We start from the raw sequence: 7,367 nt of genomic DNA on the forward strand, positions 1-7,367 counted from the left end.
AGAGGTTCGGCGTGAAGGCTGAGAGTCCGGGAGAGCCCGTGTGCGCAGCCTGCCAGCTGGGGAACCGCAGGGCCTGGCACATCCCCCTTTTGACCTCAGTCTCCTCGTCTGTAAAGGGGCGGGATAATCCTAGTCCCCGCGCAGAGGATTGTTGTAACAAAGAAGTTGGATGTGGCGTGTCCAGCCCCTCCCAAGCCCTCTGGCACACAGTGGTGTCCAATTAATGCTCGTTACTCATGCACTCGGAATGCATCATGGACCTGCCACCAACTGGCCAAGGTGACTTGAGATGAGCCTGAGAAACCCACGATGGCAGGAAATAGGTCTGGCCAGTGCCCTCGAGCATCACACCCCACAAGCCAGCCCTCATCCGGGTTTGCAGGGCCAATTCACACGTCCCGCCCTGTCTGCAGAAACCCCTGGCTAGGAATTTAGCTTAAAATAGCTTTCTCCAGACTTCTCACAAACAAATGCAAATCCTCTCTGGAGGAATTCACCTTGAAGCCAAACGTGAAGGAAAGGAAAATGAGCATCTTACAGAGAAAAGTCACTGAACACACAAGGGATCAGGGCACCATGAGTGCGAAGCAGCAGAAACCACACAGCTGAATCAGCCCACGGCGTCTTCAGATAACTGCATTATCAGAGGTGTGCAAACAAAGTTTGTCTGATATGATTAAAGAAAGGAAAAAGGAGAGAATCGGAAATATGGGTTAAGAGCAAGAGATTCAAAAATGACTTGAGCAGATTTGAAAAAGAGCCAAATAGATTTTCTGGAAATCAATTAAACAGTGATTGTGTAACTTGTTGCAATCGCATTGGAAAGCACTTTGGCCTTATCTAGTGCGGGTGGAGGTGAGCAGACCTGGTCATTTCACTTCCACGTTTTTAGAGAATCTCTTGCCCATGGGTACCAGGAGACTGTGCCAGAATGTTTCTGGGAGCACCGTTTGTAACAGCAAAACAAACACACACAACGAAAACAGAAAGAAAGAGAGAGAGAGAGAGAGAGAGAGAGAGAGAGAGAGAGAGAGGGAGGGTGGGAGGGAGAGAGAGAGAGAAAGAAAAGGAGAGAAAGAGAGTAAGAAAGAAAGAGAGAGGAAGGAAGGAAGGAAGGAAAGAAGGAAGGAAGGGAGGAAGGAAGGAAGGGAGGGAGGGAGAAAACTTTTTGACAGGCAGAGATATCCAGTCCTCAGAGAGGCTGTCTTGTGAGGTAGTGAGCTCCCCATCACTTGCAGGAAGAGGAGCTGAGACTGATGACTCCCCGTGAGGATGCTGTGCTCTGAGGTCTCCTTTTGCTCTAAGGTTCTAGCAGCTGCCTGATCACAGGACCCCTGTCTGATTTCTCTCCCAAGATCCCAGCTTTGGGCAAGACACAGAGCCCTTATTCAGTGGACATTTCACTGAATGAATGAAGGAAGGAACGAACGAATGAAGTGACTACGGTCATCTTACTTCCCTGCCGTGCAGATGGCCCTGCCGCCTCGCTCTGGGGAGCCCCTGCCTGCACCCAGTCTCCCAGGCCATGTGACTCACAGGGCCCCCAGGCTGGAAGGCGTCCAGCTCACATGGCCTCCCGGCCCTGCAGGCAGAGCAGGTCTCCCCGAGGAAGCAGAGCACAGCTGCCCACCTCTCCTCTGCCGTGCGCTGCCCTCATCTCTCTGAGCAACCTGCTTCCGGACGTCCCCTCTCCAGGGTCAGACAGGCCTGCAGGCCCCTCCCGCCGGGGCTGCCCCCCGGGCCGTGCGACGTTGGAGAAAAGAGAGTGGCGCGGCCTCTGGACACAGAGCCCTGGGGCCCTGATGGGTCACCTCGGGGCCGGCCAGGGCGCCCGGCCACTCCCAAGAGCGCCGTCTGCGTATTCGCGATGCAGCTGCTCGCGTCCAGGTGCTCTGACCTCTAGAGACGTGGGAAGAAGAGCTGCTGCAGGTGGAGCCCCGAGCCTGGGTTTCCCGCACAGCTTCAAACCAGAGGCTGGTGGTGTCGGGGGCTGTCCACTGAGTGAGCACGCGTGGGTTCAAATCCCAGCTCCTCCCTGGGCTGTGTGATTCGGGCCGAGCTTCCGGTCCTCCTGCCAGAGAGCGTGGAGCGTATCCCCAGCCACCGACCTGGCTGAGGCAAAAGCGGTGCCCATGGAATTGACGCCCCGTGACCTGGGGCCTTCAGGGCGCCGGGGGGGTCTGCACTCCAGGGATGGGCCACAAGAAGATGATCCAGGCAGCCTGGGCCGAGAGCACACCCGAGCCCAGTTAGTCACCTGGGAGAAGCCGGCCTGGATCAGCCGATACGCAAACCTGGAATCGAGAACGCGCGCTTGCTGTGATGCCTCCAGCTTTGGGGTGTCTGCTAAACTGGCTAATTTTGGAAAAAGCTGACTAATTCCTTCTCTGCTCTTTGGATTCTTTATGTGTAAAATGGAGATAAGGCTGCCCACGCGGCAAGGTTCCCAGAGAACAAGAGGACACACCCGAGTCGGCCAGGCCTGCTTTGGACCCGCAGGTCCCCTACGGGAGCAGAGCACTAGCGCGGCCTCACAGCAGCCGGAGGCTCTGTCTGCCGCCATGTCCAGGACGTCCTCGGGGCAGGGCTGGCCTGATCAGTGGACAGAGCCTGCGGGAAAAGGACAGGGAAAGAGCCGATGTGAAGGCTCTCCACCCACCAGGAGGGGGGCGGAAATAGACACAGAGCCCCAGGTTCCGTGGGGACCATGGGTCGCCCCACACCTGCACCAGTTACGCCTGAGGAAGCTACAGTGCGGGAAGGAAATCACGCGGCACGCGTGAAAACCTCGTCTCATCAGTGACAGACCAGACAGGACACCAGGGTCCAGCAGGTTGGGGCCCCCGGGCGCACCCTCAGTGGACTCCCCGGAGGCCAGTCAACGCTGTCCTGCCCCAGTCCAGAGCCCAGACCCCCGCTCTGGGGACAGGGCTGGGAATGCAGACGGCGATGGGCGAGGCCCAGACGCCTGCCTCACTGGGGAGACAGCCTCTGTGTGACCTGTCCCGGCTGCAGGGACAGATGGACGGACGCGCTGCCCCAGACCAGGGACCCCCGCGCACGGCGACAATTACTCCATGTCTGGGAGCTGCGTGAATGCCGTGCGATTCCAGCCCAGACGCCTCTTAGAATTCCGTCCATGAAAGCGGCCGCCAAACCAATCACTGGATCAAAGGGAGGAAGTCGAACCCTGCAGGGTGAATTAAACAAAAGGAACCTTAGCGCACCTGCTATGTGCTGGGCACTCTGCTACAGAGGCTACATTTGAAAATGTAGCCTCGTGAGACCTGATTTATTATCCACTTTATTGATGAGGAAACTGAGTCCCAAAGAGGTGAAACCATGCCCAGGATCAGGTAGTAGTAACTGAAGACCGCTATCATTCATTCATTCATTCATTCAATATTTAATGAGTGTCTGATCTACGCCAGACACTGTGGGCCCTGAAGGCTATGCCCTTAACCTCCGCCCTGTACTGCCTCCCAGCCTATGGGTGTTTGTTTGCACGTTCGCTGATGCTTGCTGTGTACCTGCCCTCATTAAAGGGCACCTGGGCTTCTCTGTGCATGTGGAAGTCCCCGGGGGTCACATAGGGTCCCCACGGCCTGAGCCCCAGTCCCTCCACACTTCTCTCCAGGGCCCACGTCATCTGAACAGGACAGAGGGGCTGCCGTGGAGAAACAGAAGTGTGGGGCTGGAGGCCACGTCCAAAGCCAACCACGGTCTTCCATGAGGCTGGAGAGTGACCGGCTGTCCTGAGGTGGGAAGGAGGCATGTCCTCTCCTCTCCTCCCAGGCACACACTCCCTTGAAGCCGGGCACGACCGTGTGACTTGCTCTGGCCAAGGAAACGTGAGCAGAGGATATGTGTTGCTTCCAGGCAGAAGCATTTAGGGCCATTCCCGCTCTCTCCTGCTGCATCGGGCAAGGAGGTCCTGCCTCAGAACTGCAGCTGCAGGATATGGGCCCCCCGGCCAGCCCAGGCTGCTGGGCCATCCCTGGGGGACAGTGGCTCTGGGGAACCCCCTGGACCTGTAGTGGACTTTGCATGGGTGACAAACGCAATTTGGGGTTAAGCCACTGCAGCTTTGCGGTTGTTACTGCAGCATAATTTAGCTTAACCTGACTGACGCAAAGCTATTGCCAAGTTGAAGTGAAGGTTACAAGACAGCCTTGATTAATTCATCAGTTATTAATTGGGCACCTGCCCTGCCACCTCAGATCTGCCATCCCCGATGCCAGATTGCGGGTGTGGTGCTTAGAGCTGCTCAAGTCTAACCCCTTCCCCCAACTTACACAGGGAAACCTATAACGTGAGGATAAACCGCTGTGCTGATGGCTGTACAAGGTCATGTACGAAATGACAGTTCTGGCATAGAGTAGCATCTCGCTCAACTAAGATAACCCCTCTTCATGCCAGCTGCCCACACACCTGTCCTCAGAGGCCTCATCCAGGTGTCAGGAACTAAAACCATTTTTCACAGGGAAAGCATCTTGGCCCAGGACAAATCCTTTATATTAAAACAAAACCAACCCCAAACCTCTGTGGGGACGCCCCAGTGGAGGTGATTCAGGCCACGTCCAGGTGAGGGGGCCACACCTGGGGGCCACGCACCCACCTGCCCTGAGGGTCCCAGTGTCCCGTAGCAGGTGAACTCACCTCGTGACAGCCACAGGCTCTGCTGACTGGACTTGTGTGATGGGGAAGAGGGCTGCTCTGGGTTTGCCGTCTGCACATTTATCAACTTCATGCAACCCCGCTGGTGCCGCCTTTAATTGGGTTGAGAAGGCAGAATGCCCAGCAGGAGGTAAGCGCTGGGCTCTTCATGTCCCCACAAGCCAGGCTTTGGCAACGTCTCCTGCCAGTCCTTGGTGGAGGCAGGGAGTTAGACTCTTCCCTCGGGGGACGTGGCCCACACTTCGTGTGTGAACACCCCTTGGGGTCCCCTCGCTTCCAGGACCCAAGGGGGTTTGTCTGACATGTCCCTCCTGGGAAGGCAGCCAGGCTCAGCGTCATCCCCAGCACTGGGGCAGGGAAGGGGCCCCTGAGGTCTGACCCCGGCTAGGCCACCAACTCCTGGGCGCCCGGGGGAGCGTCGCTCACTCTCTGTGCCTCAGTTTCCCCCGGTGTGGCCAGCAAAGCCATGGGACGGCGTGGACTTTGGGGTCAGGCTTCCTCAGCCCACTCCTGGGTCTCCCGCTTCCTAGCTGGATGAGGCAGTTCACGGCCTTGGGCCTCAGTGTTCTGAATCCGTGAAATGGGGATGAAAATGCCCACTTTACAGGGCGAGCAAATCGTGGCTCAGATGAGATACTTATCCCCATGGTCACTGAGTTAGAAATCAAATCAAGACATCTGGTCCAGGGTTTTCAACTTGTTCACCTGATTGTTGGCCTTTAGTCCCAAGAGCATCCTGACCCACACTGGGGGTAGTGAGAGAGTCAGGGGTTGGAGGGATCTGTAGCTTAAATCTAGTTAGGAAATAAACAGCTCTCCCTCGGGGAAAGGACCACGGCTGGAGGATGCCCTAGACCTTCTTTATCTAGAGAGATGCTACCTTCAACAGGGCTGGAGCATCAGTTGCCTCCTGATGCCGTTAAGCTTCTCCTGAAGAGTCAGACGTGTGTCTTTCCAGAGACCTAGAGGGAATATGAGCCACTCTTTACTGGGAAACTGGGTTCTGGAATGTTTTCCTGTCCAGAGAGAAGACCAGAGCAAAGCATGGTGGGGAAGGCACAGGTGTGGGGCAGGACCCCTGCGGGTATTCACGGCGGTGGCTGCAAGCTGGAAGGGAGGCGGCAGAGGCCTCGGGGCCCCAGGAAAGAGGCCCCAGTGGACAGGGACTCTGGGAAGGCTGGAGGTCTGTCCTCAGGCTTTCCTAGAGAACCCTCAACACTTAGTTCTCACAGACGCCCAGCAACGGTGCTGAACAATTCTCAAAATATCAAGCTACTCTTGCCCACTTGATCTCAGTGAAAATATCTCAGAATATTAAATTCTGAATTTTCGTTTGAGACCCTATAGAAATATTACTATGCCCTGGCATTTGGAGCACCCTACGTCATCATTTTGAAGACAGTTGATGAAAAGAATATTATATTATTTCAATTAAAAATAACAAAGTGCATGAAAAAATAAGCATAGTGAGCAAAGAAAAAGTGTTATCCTTTCCAAAAGGAGAGGCCAAAGAGGGCAGGTCTAGCACTTATAAAATCTTCACTGCGTTTAATGAACATTTAGTGAAACCCTGCTATGAGTTAAGTGCTGAGCATGTATGGGTGAAAAGCTTCGATGTCTGACCTTAAGGAGTTTACATCCCAGAGGTCCACTGGGTCACTGGACCCGTGGCCACAGCCATACGCGGCGCTCTGTAAGGGGAGCACGTGGGTTCCTGCTGGAGGGGTTTAGGGGCAGTCTTTCTGATAAACTGACATTTAAGATGGAATCTTAGGGGTTTGCTGGACCAAGGCAGAGGGCAGCTGAGAAGGGAGAAAGAATGGTGTCTTGGAACATAAATAAAACTGTATGGCTGCATCTACGTGTGTGTATGTGTGTGTGTCCTGTGTGTGTGAATGTGTATGCACATGTATCCCATGCCTGTGTTCGTCCGTGTGTGTGTGTATGCATGTGTGTGTGTGTGTGTGTGTGTTTGGCACACGGGAGGTAAGCTTAGTCCAGCTGACATCCTTCCTGCAGTGGAGTGAGCCCTGCGGGAGCCCATGTAGCCACCCTGGGAGTATCTTCCTTGAACACTGCATCCGGAGGGGGGACCCGGGGGCACTGGCTCTGTCTGTGCAAGGTCCAGGCCTGTATCAGGGCTAAGCCCCCGTCCCTGTCTCCAGCTCTAGACACCTGTCCCCCTCAGGTGGCCCCTGGGGATTTGGTTCCTGAAGATGCCGTGGGCCAGGGGCAAAAGCCAGGGTTCTTTCTGAGTCATGGCCTGAAATTTAGACGTCAGCCTTGAGATTTCCGTCTCTTAGCAACCACCTTCCCCAGCCGGCTGCCTCCAGGCCTGGGTTATCTGTCAGCCGGGGGTGCAGCCACAGCAGTGTGCACCCCAGGCTGGTCTGTACCTGGTGGGGGGACTTTTCCAGTGGGTTTCTTTTTTTTTTTCCGGTATGCGGGCCTCTCACTGTTGTGGCCTCTCCCGCCTCCAGGCCTGGGTTATCTGTCAGCCGGGGGTGCAGCCACAGCAGTGTGCACCCCAGGCTGGTTTGTACCTGGTGGGGGGACTTTTCCAGTGGGTTTCTTTTTTTTTTTGCGGTACGCGGGTCTCTCACCGTTGCGGCCTCTCCCGTTGCGGAGCTCAGGCTCCGGACGCGCAGGCTCAGCGGCCATGGCTCACGGGCCCAGCCGCTCCGCGGCAT

The sequence above is a fragment of the Physeter macrocephalus genome, chromosome 6 (genome assembly GCF_002837175.3).
Source record: "Physeter macrocephalus isolate SW-GA chromosome 6, ASM283717v5, whole genome shotgun sequence".
NCBI classification, from domain to species: Eukaryota; Metazoa; Chordata; class Mammalia; order Artiodactyla; family Physeteridae; genus Physeter; species Physeter macrocephalus.